The sequence below is a fragment of the Gorilla gorilla genome, chromosome 15 (assembly GCF_029281585.2).
Source record: "Gorilla gorilla gorilla isolate KB3781 chromosome 15, NHGRI_mGorGor1-v2.1_pri, whole genome shotgun sequence".
Taxonomy (NCBI): domain Eukaryota; kingdom Metazoa; phylum Chordata; class Mammalia; order Primates; family Hominidae; genus Gorilla; species Gorilla gorilla.
In genome coordinates this window covers 119,429,661-119,442,360 of record NC_073239.2, presented here as the reverse complement: position 1 = coordinate 119,442,360, position 12,700 = coordinate 119,429,661, and the positions used below count along the sequence as shown (strand labels likewise).

The 12,700-nt window shown below is 45.4% G+C and overlaps 1 protein-coding gene across 3 annotated transcripts in view; it reads right to left on the bottom strand.

Moving 5' to 3' along the window:
* Nucleotides 1–12,700, bottom strand: part of TECPR2 (tectonin beta-propeller repeat containing 2) — a 140,127-nt gene that overhangs the window by 27,228 nt on the left and 100,199 nt on the right. The gene's annotated exons all lie outside the window — the stretch shown is intronic.

Sequence of the window (12,700 nt, the reverse complement as noted above, 5' to 3'; positions counted from 1 at the left end):
TAAAATTTTTTTTTTACACTTTAATATTTAAAACAACTCTACAGAGGCCAGGCATGGTGGCTCACATCTGTAATCCCAGTACTTTGGGAGGCTAAGGTGGGAGGCTTGCTTGAGGCCAGGAGTCCAAGACCAGCCTGGGCAACATAGCAAGACTATGCCTCTACAAATTTTTTTAAAAATTAGCTAGGTGCGGTGGTGTATGCCTGTAGTGTCCTAGCTAGTTGGGAGGCTGAGGTGGGAGGATGGCTTGACCCAGGAGTTTGAGGTTACAGTGAGCCACGATCACTCCACTGCACTCCGGCATGGGCAATGGAGTGAGACTCTGTCTCTAAAAAACAAAAACAGGCCGGGTGCGGTGGCTCACGCCTGTAATCCCAGCACTTTGGGAGGCGGGCAGATCACGAGGCCAGGAGATCTAGACCGTCCTGGCTCTTTTTTTTTTTTTTTTTTTGAGACGGAGTCTCGCTCTGTCACCCAGGCTGGAGTGCAGTGGTGCGATCTCGGCTCACTGCAAGTTCCGCCTCCTGGGTTCACACCATTCTCCTGCCTCGGCCTCCTGAGTAGCTGGGACTACAGGCACCCACCACCACGCCTGGCTAATTTTTTGTATGTCCTGGCTAACATGGTAAAACCCTGTCTCTACAAAAAATACAAAAAAAAAAAAAAAAATTAGCTGGGCATGGTGGCGGGCGCCTGTAGTCCCAGCTACTTGGGAGGCTGAGGCAGGAGAATGGTATGAACCCAGGAGGCGGAGCTTGCAGTGAGCCGAGATCGCGCCACTGTACCCCAGCCTGGGCTACAGAGCGAGATTCTGTCTCAAAAAAAAAAAAAAAAAACCAGCTCTACAGAGGTATGTTGACATACAATGAAATGCACACATTTAAAGTACATAATTGGGTAAGCTTTGACATATGCATACACTCTTGAAGCCACTGCCACACCTCCCCTTTGAAATTTCTGCCAGGCCTTGAGTAAGCACTGATCTGTGTTAGCATTTTCTTTCCTTTTTTTTTTTTGAGACTGAGTCTCGCTCTGTTGCCCAGGCTGGAGTGCAATGGCGTCATCACGGTTCACCACAACCTCTGCCTCTCAGGTTCAAGCAATTTTCCTGCTTCAGCTTCCCAAGTAGCTGGGATTACAGGTGTGCACCACCACACTCAGCTGACTTTTGTAGTTTTAATAGAGATGGGGTTTCACCACGTTGGCCAGGCTGGTCTCGAACTCCTGACCTCAGGTCATCCACCCGCCCTGGCCTCCCAAAGTGCCGGGATTACAGGCATGAGCCACAGCACCTGGCCTGTGTTAGCATTTTCTAGTATTTTATATAAATAAGTTTGTTTTTGAGACAGGGTCACGCTCTATCACCCAGGCTGGAGTGAGGTGGCAGCCATCATGGCTCACTGCAGCCTCTGCCTCCTGGGCTCAAGGGATCCTCCCACCTCAGCTTCTTGAGCAGCTGGGACTACAGGTGTGCACCATCACACCCAGCTAATTTTTGTATTTTTTGTACAGACGGGGTTTTGCCATGTTGCTTAGGCTGGTCTTGAACTCTTGGGCTCAGGCAATCTGCTCGCCTCAGCCTCCCAAAGTGTTGGGATTACAGGCATGAGCCACTGTTACCTGGCCAAATTTTATATAAATGAAATGATAACAGTATGTATTCTTTGGCTTCTTGACTCAGCATAATTATTTCATCAAATTTGGACAACTTTCAGCTGTATTTCTTCTTCACATCTGTTTTTCCTGTCACCCTTCTTCCCTCTTCTTTTAAGACTTGCATTTCATTTATGTGAGGCCACTTGAAGGGGTCTGTGCTCACTGATTCTCTGAACATTTTCCAGCCTGTTTTCCCTCTGGGCTTCAGTGTGGATGGTTTTTCACTGCTGTGTCTTCAAGCTCACTAGTCTTTTCTTCTGCAATTTCTATGCTGCCATTAATCTCATCCAGTGTATTTTTCAGCTCAGACATTGCAATTTTAATCCCTACAAATTTGATTTGAGTTGTTTTTTTTTAAGAGGCAGGGTCTTGCCATCTTGCCCAGGCTCATCTTGAACTCCTGAGCTTAAGCAATTCTCCCAGCGCAGCGTCCCAAAGTTCTGGGATTGCAGGCACGAGCCACCACACCCAGCCTGGAGTTTTTTGTTATTGTTTTTTTTTTTTTTTGAGACAGAGTCTCGCTCTGTTGCCCAGGCTGGAGTGCAGTGGTGCAATCTTTGCTCACTGCAACCTCCACCTCCCAGGTTCAAGTGATTCTCCTGCCTCAGCCTCCTGAGTAGCTAGGATTACAGGTGTGTGCCACCACGCTTGGCTAATTTTTGTATTTTTAGTAGAGATGAGGTTTTGCCATGTTGACCAGGCAACTCCTGACCTCAGGTGGTCTGCCCACCTCAGCCTCCCAATGTGCTGGGATTACAGGTGTGAGCCGTTGCGTGCGTGGCCTAGCCTGGAGTTTTTATATCTCTCATTTTCTACTTAACAGGCTGAATCTCTCTACTAGCTTCTTGAACACATAAAGGTGTAACAACTGTTTTAATGTCCTGTCTATGAATTTTACCATCTGTATCATTTCTGGGTCAGCTCCTATTGATGGATTTCTTCCCCTTTCATTGCAGGTCGTATTTTCCTGCTTCTCTGCTTGTTGGGTAAATGTTAATTGGTTGCCCACGTGAATTTTATCTTGCTGATGTTGGATATTTTTGCAATCTGTAAATATTCTTGAGCTTTGTTCTAAGATGCTGGTAAGTCACTCTGAAACAGTTTGGTTCTTCGGAGTCTTGCTTTAAGCTCCAGTAGGTAGGACCAGAGCTGCATTTAGTGTCAGGCTAATTTTGCTCCATATCTGAGGCAAAACACTCCTGGGCATCTGACCTACTTATGGGTGCGTGTGATCTGTCCAGCAGAAGACCCTCTGACTGGTCACAGGGAATTGTGTCACAGGCTCCTTCCTCAAGCATGGTCTGACCAGGCCACCTGCCTGGCTTCAAACTCTTCAAGAACGATGCCAATGCCTTAGCCCAGCCCTCCCTGCCCCGGCCTGTGCCAGTCTCCCAATACAGCCCCTTTCTGCACCCTGGGCAAGGGTGCCTTCTGCTCAGTGCCTACACTTCATGTCCCCTCTGCTTAGAACACCCTCTGTCCTGCCTGCCTGCCACACTCCTACTTGCCTTTCTTGTACCAGTGCCACCTCTTGTGAGGTCCTCTGACCACTCCAAGGCCCTGACAGCACTTCCCTCTCCAGCTGGCTCCATAGCACTCTGCTCACAGCTCTGGAAGCACAGGCGCCAGTGGTTTGCGTGTGTCTCTACGGTAGCCTGTGACTGTCCCTGGATGGGACTGTTCTTGCCGCTGCTCTGTTGTGGGCCTTGAGGATGAGGGGCTGAGGAGGCCCAGCACAACCACTGACCACCCTGAGACCAGGAACCTTGCTTTTGCCAGGCCTTGCTTTCCTCATCTGCAGAAGGAAGTGGCAAGGTTATGTGTTTTCCAGTCTCCTTCTAGCTCTAAAATCTTTGTGTGGGGCAAGGGGAAGGGGGGACAACCTACTGGGGTTCAGATTTATATGGGCTGGGTAGGTCAGAGACGTGCCTCGGAGAAGAAAGGTTGCTCACTGACCCACAAAAGATGGGTCCTTTGTAAAGTATACGTATTTTTCTCCCTGATCATGAAAAAGTTTTCCTGCCCATTATGGGAAAACACGGTAAATTTTAATCACTTATAATCCCTGGATCAAAATAGTCTTTTTTTTTTTTTGAGATGGAGTTTCGCTCTTGTTGTCCAGGCTAGAGTGCAATGGCGCGATCTCGGCTCATCACAACCTCCGCCTCCCGGGTTTAAGCAATTCTCCTGCCTCAGCCTCCTGAGTAGCTGGGATTACAGGCATGCACCACCACACCCAGCTAATTTTGTATTTTTAGTAGAGACGGGGTTTCTCCATATTGGTCAGGCTGGTCTTGAACTCCCGACCTCAGGTGATCTGCCCACATGGGCCTCCCAAAGTGCTGGCATTACAGGCATGAGCCACCGTGCCTGGCCCCATAACAGTCACCTTTGTTGTAGTTTCTTCTAGGTTTTCAGTGGGAAATTATTTTTTATTTTTATTAATTGATTAAGACAGGGTCTTGCTCTGTTGCCCAGGCTGGAGTGCAGTGGTACAAACATGGCTCACTGCAGCCTTGACCTCCTGGGCTCAAGTGATCCTCCCACCTCAGCCTCCTGAGTAGCTGGAGTAGCTGGGACCACAGGTGCACGCCACCACACCTGGCTAATTTAAAAAATTACCTGTAGAGACGGGGTCTCACTATGCTGCCTAGGCTGATTTTGAACTCCTGGGTTCAAGTGATCCTCCCACTTTGGCCTCCCAAAGTGCTGGGATTATAGGCATGAGCCACTGCACCCAGCCTAGTGGGATTTTATAGTTTTGTTTTACAAAACTGGAACCACACCATACACACCATTTCAGAGTCCACTGTAAGCACAGTAAGAACAGACACCTCTTCTACTCAAGCACATGGGGCACACAGAATGTGAAACTTCACAGCAACTATGCTTGCGTTAGAGGTACCTCTAACACAGACAGAAAATTCTCTAACTCAAACAGCAAACTCCAGACTATGAAGATGCTAAACACAACTATAAATATTTTCTCCAAACCCTTGCAAGTGTTAGCAAGTCTGAAAACTGAGTCATTTGTTTTGAGTACTTTGTTAAAACTTTACCGCAAAACTACTACAGGAGGGGTATCTTCCCAGAGAAGAGAATAGGACAACGGAACTAAATAGAGAAGCTGATGCTAATTTTAAAAGATTTCTGTGGCTTCACTTCATGTGCCCTTGAGCATCTATCCCCTGCCTCCATTTCCTTTTCCACTGCAAATACATCCTCTACGCAGATGAAGAAGCTCAAGTCAAAGAACAAATAAAACAAAGTGGAAAGATATAGAACATAATCAAAATACATAAATCCCGCTTGTTCGCCAATCCTCAGATTCAACCAACCCTTCTGACCTTCCAGTCCTCAGAGTGAACCCCCGTCTCCCCTCACTCCTGGGCTCATTTGCAGGATCCTCTGCGATTTAAAGATTCGCATGTGTAGGCTTTGTCCTAAAATACGACGTGTGAGGCCACTAAGCCTATGACATGTCGCCACAACCTGGTGCTTGCTGCCATCCTGCAGTTGGTCCTGGCCCAGGCCTTGGACCTCAGAGCCACAGGAGAGGCAGAGGCGGATGTCACACACCTGGGTCTATGTCCCACCCCTGCCGCCTGCCTGCTATGAGGCCTCAGGCAACTTTCTGAACCTCTGAGCTAGGGTTTTCTCCTCTGTCAAATGGGGAAAGACGCAGTCACTTCCCAGGTTGTTGTGAGGACTGAGGGAAAGATGTGCTTCAGGCATTAGCCTGACACAAGGCGAGCGCCTGGCAGCAGAGCTTGTCTTCACTTCTGATCTCAGCAAACAATCGTCAGTGCCAGCAGCCCGGGAGAAGCGCCTTCCTCAGCCCAGGGGAGCCTCGGCAGGGGCAGCACCTGGGAGCTGGGGGCCTGGGTCCCCGCCTGGGCTTGGCACACACCAGAGTTGGGATCCTGGGCAAATTGCTCAAGTGTTCTGGGTAACAGATTTCCTTGTAAGGTAGGGGGAACTACTGACTTTTCTATTTCCTGGGGCAATAAAAGGGTTAAGGATAAGGCAGTGCTTGGCAAAGTGCAGTAGAAAGGCCTGTGTACATGTGAAGCCTGATTTCTTTCCCACAGAAACCAACTTGAAAAGCATTTTGTATCTACAGAATCCATGGCAAACTGAATGTCTTCCATAGCATGCTAAAAGCTAACTCAATGAGAAAATGTGGCTCTATTCAGCAGAACTACTTGAAATAGTTCATGCTTAACATCCCATTTAGCAATCACTACTTTATTCAGAGCAGAGCTTTGAGGTCCTTTCATGTGAATTTGTTCTATTTTGGCCATTTTCCTGGCAAAGCTGTTGATCACCACAGTCAATAGAGCACTTTAAGCAAAGCTCTCTTCCCCATTTTAGCTTTGCTTCCTAGAGGTTATTCTAGAGTCTACATGGAGACACGAACAGGAATTTGTGGTTGCACACAGTGCTCCATGTAACCCTTTTGCCAGGTACCTGTGTGGCCCCATGGCTGCAGAGAGGTGCACACAGCAGAGGCAAGGGTGGCTCCAGCCCCACTGAGGACTGAGCCCGGCAGCTTCCTGCTTGCCCTACTCTCCAGCATCCTGGCCTCTGGCTTGCTGGGAAAAGGAGGAGGCAAGGCACATGGGCGCTCAACCCACTCAAGGACGTTCTTTCCACAACACATCCTGCAAATCTTGCTCTTGCACTCAGCAGCCCTTTACTAACACCGGCCTGCCTCTGCACTGGGATCCTACAAACTTTACAGTCCAATGTTACCACAGGTCTTCCACATGTAAGTGATAATTGTGACAAATATTCCTTGGAGCTACCAGAGGAATATCACTACCAAGCAAAGCACTGTGCACAAGAATGTGTGGAGGAAGTAACAGAGTGGAAATAGAAGAAATAGAGGATAGAAAAACAACAGAGAAAAAGCAAGAAAACCAAAAGGAGGTGTTTCGAAAAGAGCAACAAAATTGACAAACCTTTAGCTAGACTGACTAAGAAAAAATGAGAGAAGATTCAAATTATTATTATTATTATTAGAGTTGTGCTCTGTTGCCCAGGCTGGAGTATAGTGGCAATTGGCAATAAAATTGGCAATCATAGCTCACTGCAGCCTTGAACTCCTGGGCTCAAGCAATTCTCCTACCTGAGTCTTCTGAGTAGCTGGGACTACAGGTGCACTACCAGGCCCAGGTAATTTTTTTTTTTTTTTGGTAGAGATGATGTCTTGCTATGTTGCCCAGGCTGGTCTTGAACTCCTAGGCTCAAGTGGTCTTCCTGCCTCAACCTTCCAAAGTGGGATTACAGACATGAGCCACTGTGCCCAGCCAATTCAAATTATAAAATCAGAAAGAGGAGACATTACTACCAATTTCACAGAAATAAAAAGTATTACAGAAGAATACTGTGAACAACTGGATGCCAACAAATTAGATAAAATAGATGAAATGAACAAATTCCTAGAAAGAATAAACTACTTAGATTGAATCAGGAAGAAAGAGAGGCAGGGTGCAGTGGCTCACACCTGTAATCCCAGCACTTTGGGAGGCCGAGGTGGGAAGATCACTTGAGGTCAGGAGTTCGAGACCAGCCTGGCCAACATAGTGAAACCCCATCTCTACTAAAAATATAAAATTAGGCTGGGCACAGTGACTCACGTCTGTAATCCCAGCACTTTGGGAGGCCGAGGCAGGTGGATCACGAGGTCAGGAGATCAAGACCATCCTATTCAACATAGTGAAACCCCATCTCTACTAAAAATACAAAAATTAGCTGGGTGTGGCGGTGCATGCCTGTAATCCCAGCTACTCGTGAGGCTGAGGCAGGAGAAGTGCTTGAACCCAGGAGGCGGAGGCTGCAGTGAGCTGAGATTGTGCCACTGCACTCCAGCCTGGGCAACAGAGCGAGACTCCGTCTCAAAAAAAAAAACAAACACAAGAAACAAAATTAGCCGGGCGTGGTGGTGCACGCCTGTAACCCCAGTTACTTGGGAGGCTGAGGCAGGAGAATTGCTTGAACCTGGGAGGTGGAGGTTTCAGTGAGCTGAGATTGTGCCATTGCCCTCCAGTCTGGGCAACAAAAGCAAAACTCCGTCTCAAAAAAAAAAAAAAAAGAAGAAGAAGAAGAAATAGAAAATTCTGAATAGGCTGGGTGCAGTGGCTCATGCCTGTAATCCTAGCACTTTGGGAGGGTGTGGAGGGTGGATCATTTGAGGTCAGGAGTTCAAGACAAGCCTGGCCAACATGGTGAAACCTCGTCTCTACTAAAAATAGAAAAATTAGCTGCGTGTGGTGGTATATATGCCTGTAGTCCCAGCTACTAGGGAGGCTGAGGCAGGAGAATTGCAAGAACCCAGGAGACGGAGGTTGCAGTGGGCCGAGATCGCGCCAACGTCCTCTAGCCTGGGTGACAGAGCGAGACTCCATGTCAGAAAAAAAAAAAAAATTCTGAATAGACCTATAATGAATAAAGAGATTGAACCAGTAGTCAAAAAAACTTCCCACAAAAAAAGTTCAGGCCTACATGGCTACATGAATTCATGGATGGAATGATGAATTCTAACAAATGGGGTGTAAAAAATAAAACCAATCTTTCAAAAACTCTTCCAAAAAGTAGAAAAGAACAAAACACTTCCCAATGCATTCTATGAGGCCAGCAGCATTACTTTGATACCAAATCCGGACAAACACATGACAAGAAAACCAAAGACCAATATCTCTCATGAATATAGATACAAAAATCCTCAACAAAACTTTAGCAAACCAAATCCAGCAACATATACATATACATACAAAGGATTTCACATCATGACCAACTGGGATTTATCCCAGGAATGAAACTGTGTTTCAACATATAAAACTCCATCAGTATAATGCATCATATTAATAAAGGAAAAAACCAGATGACCATCTCAATAGGCATAGAAAAAGCATTTGACAAAACCCAACACCCTTTCATCATAACAAACACTGAACAAACTAGGAACAGAAAGAACTCCTAGAATTCCTTCTAGGAATAGAAGGGAAGTTCAACCTAATAAAGGGAGCCTAAGAAAACACAAAGCTCACATCATATTTAATGGTAAAAGACTGAATGCCTTCCCCTTAAGATCAGAAACAAGACTAGGATGCCCATTCTCACCACTTCTACTCAACATTTTACTAGAAGTTCCAGCCAGGGCAATCAGGCAAGACAGTAAAATAAAAGACATACAGATAGAAAGGAAGAAGTAAAATTATCTCTATTGGCAGACCATGTCAGAAGCCATGATCTCATCTACAGAAAATGCAAAAGAATCTACAAAAACCTGTTAGACCCAATAAACAAGTTTAGCAAGGTTGCCAGACACAAGATCAATATACAAAAATCTATACTAGCAATGGGCAATCTGAAAATGAAGAAAACAGTTCCATTTACAATAGTATCAAAGGGAATACAGAACTTAGAAATAAACTTAACAAAAGCAGTATAAAACATATACTCTGAAAACTACAAAACATTGGTGAAGGAAAGTAAAGAAGATCTAAATAAATGGGAAGACATCCTATGTTCACAGACTGGAAGATTTTCCAAATTTATCTACTGATTCAACACAATTCCTTTCAAAATTCCAGTTAGTATTTTTTTTTTGCAGAAATTGACATACTTATCCTAAAATTCACATGGATGTAGGAGGGGCTCCATGTAGCTGAAAAAATCTTGAAAAAGAAAAAGTTAGAGGATTCATACTTCCTGATTTCAAAATTTACGACAAAGCTAAGTAATCAGGACAGTGTAGTTTAAGGATAGATACGCAGATCACTGGGATATAACTAAGAGTCCAGTAGCAACCCTTTATATTTACAATCAATTGATTTTGACAAGGGTGTTGAAATAATTTAATGCAGACAGAATAGTCTTTTCAATAAATGGTGCTGGTACAATTGGATACCCACGTGTAAAAGAATGCATTTGGACACCTATCTCATACCATATTCAAAAATCAACTCAAAATAGATGAAGCACTTAATGTAAGAGCTAAAACTACAAAACTGCTAGAAGAAAACATAGAGGTAAATCTTTGTGACCTTGGATTAGGCAACTAAAAGCAGAAGCAAATCAAGAAAAAATAAATAAACTGGACTTCATCAAAATAAAAATATTTGTGCATCAAAGAACATCATAAAGAAAGTAAAAGACAATGCACAGAATGGAAGAAAATACTCGTAAATCATGTGTCTGATAAAGGTCTAGTACCCAGAATACATAAAGAACTCATATATAAAACTCAACAGGCTGGGCATGTTGGCTCACATCTGTAATCTCAGCACTTTGGAAGACTCAGGTAGGCGGATCACAAGGTCAGGAGTTCGAGACCAGCCTGGCCAACATGGTGAAACCCCCATCTCTACTAAAAATACAAAAATTAGCCAGGCATGGCAGTGCATGCCTGTAATCCTAGCTACTCAGGAGACTGAGGCAGTAGAATCACTTGAATCCAGGAGGCAGAAGTTGCAGTGAGCTGAGATCATGCCACTGCACTCCAGCCTGGGCGACAGAGAAAGACTCCATCTCAAAACAAACAAACAAACTCAGTAAAAGATAACACAATTTAAAAATGAGCAAAGGTTTGAGGCTGGGCGTGGTGGCACACGCCTGTAATACAAGCACTTTGGGAGGCCGAGGTGGGCGGATCACCTGAGGCCAGGAGTTTGAGACCAGCCTGGCCAACATGGTGAAACGCTGCCTCTACTAAAAAAATATGGAAAAAAAAATAGTCAGGCGTGGAGGCACATGTCTGTAATCCCAGCTACTCAGGAGGCTGAGGCAAGAGAATTGCTTGAACCCAGGAGGCAGAGACTGCAGTGAGCAGAGATTGCGCCACTGCACTCCAGCCTGGGCAACAGAGTGAGACTCCATCTTAAAAAAAAAAAAAAAAAGGAACACACAGTTCTTGAAAGAAGTTACACAAATAACCAATAAACACATGAAAAGAGGGATGTTCAATATCATTAGTTGTTAGGTCAATGCAAATCAAAACCACAATGAGATACCACTTTCCAACTACTATGATGACTAGTATTAAAAAATTAGACATATGAGGCAGTTTCTGAGACCAGAAAAATAAAATAACCACAAAAAATTGGAAAGCCCAGGCGCAGTGGCTCATGCCTGTAATCCCAGCACTTTGGGAGGCCGGGGGGAGGGTGGATTACCTGAGGTCAGGAGTTTGAGACCAGCCTGACCAATATGGTGAAACCCCGTCTCTACTAAAAATACAAAAATCAGCTGGGCATGGTGGTGCATGCCTATAATCTCAGCTACTCAGGAGGCTGAGGCAGGATAATTGCTTGAACCCGGTAGGCGGAGGTTGTAGTGAGCCAAGATTGCGCCACTGCACTCCAGACTAGGCAATAAGAGCGAAACTCTGGCTCAAAAAAAAAAAAGAAAAAAAATTGGTAAGGATGGGAAAAACTAGAACCCTCATATCTTGCTGGTGGAACACAAAATGGTGCAGCCACTGTCAAAAACACTTTGACATCCTTAAAAAGTTCAACACAGAATCGCCACATGACCTGCAATTCCACTTATAGACAGATACCCAACAGAACTGGGAATATACATCCTCCCTAAAGACTTGCACACAAATGTTGATAGCAGCATTATTCACAGTAGCCAATAAGCAGAAACAATCCAAATGTCCATCCACTGGTGAAATGATAAACCGATGTGGCCTATCCATACAACAGAGCTGTTATGTAGTCGTAAAAAGAAATTAAGAACTGATACACCTACAACGTGGATGAACTCCAAAACATGATACAAAGTGAAAGATGTCAGATAAAAAAGGCCACATATTATATGATCCAATTTACATAAAATGTCCAGAATAGGCAAAGCCATAGAAACAGAAAGCAGATGAGTGGCTGCCATGGGCGGAGGGGCTGGTTCTGTGAGAACAGGAAGTGACTGCTAATGGGTAAGGGTGTTCTCTCTGTTTTGGAGTGATGGAAACCCTCTGGAATTGGATGGTGCTAACTGCTGCACACTCTGTGAATATGCTAAAGCCACTGAGCTGCACACTGTAGAAGGCTGAAATTTTAGGTTATGCGGGTTGTTACTTAAAAGGAAAAATATAAAGTTGTTAGAAGGAAAAAAAGGAACGTATTGACAGTGGTGTGTCAAAGGAGTCCACCTGGGTGCGGGCAACCAGAGAATTTAAGGACAATAATGAAACTAACGACAAGCGGCTTGCTTTTCATAATCACTGTGCCCCAGCAGTGCTAAACATGGCAGTGAGGAAGGCTCCTCTCTGCAGGGTGGACTCTCCCTCTGTGCCACTATGAGTACGTCACTGTGTGCAGAGGGAAAACAGAGCATGTGTTATAATTCATTATGTACAACCTCATGTTTGACGGTGCCGTATCATTCACAAAGTGCTGTCATAGACAATATCATCCCCATCACCCTCTGGAGGAGGAAGACCCACCAAGGAGGACGAGAAGCCTCCCTGTGGCCATGACCGCTAGTGGTGGCCTCCACAGAGCTCTAGAGCCGAATACTGATTTCAGTAAAGGTTCTCCCACCAACCACACTCCCCAGGGCTGGTGGACACCACTGGTGTCCTCATCCCCGAGGCCTCACCATGACCAAAATGTAGACAGTTATGCACAGAGGCATTTACCCTACTCTTTACCTCTTTCCTGACTCCACTGAAGGTTTCTCTGCCCAACAACGAACCATCCCCCCTGCCCCACTGCTGTCTCCACAATTGGCAACTTCACCTGTTTCCCAACAGAGTCACCAAATGGGGGCTGGCAGGAGTCTGGGCAAATAAGTCTCAAAAAACCACAGCCCCCAGTTATAAACTTCAACAGAAATCTATTCAGCACAGGAACCAAGCCTGTGGGATCTTTAAGGGTAACTAGATAGTACATTCAAATCACACTTCTCCTTGTGAGCTGAGTGCTGGAGGTCAGGAGAACACAGACTCTGTGTTGGGATGCACGGTCAGCTGAAACATGGCAGGAGCTGGCCAGCAGTGGGCTGGACAGGAAACGGAATTTCTTCAACAAACCAG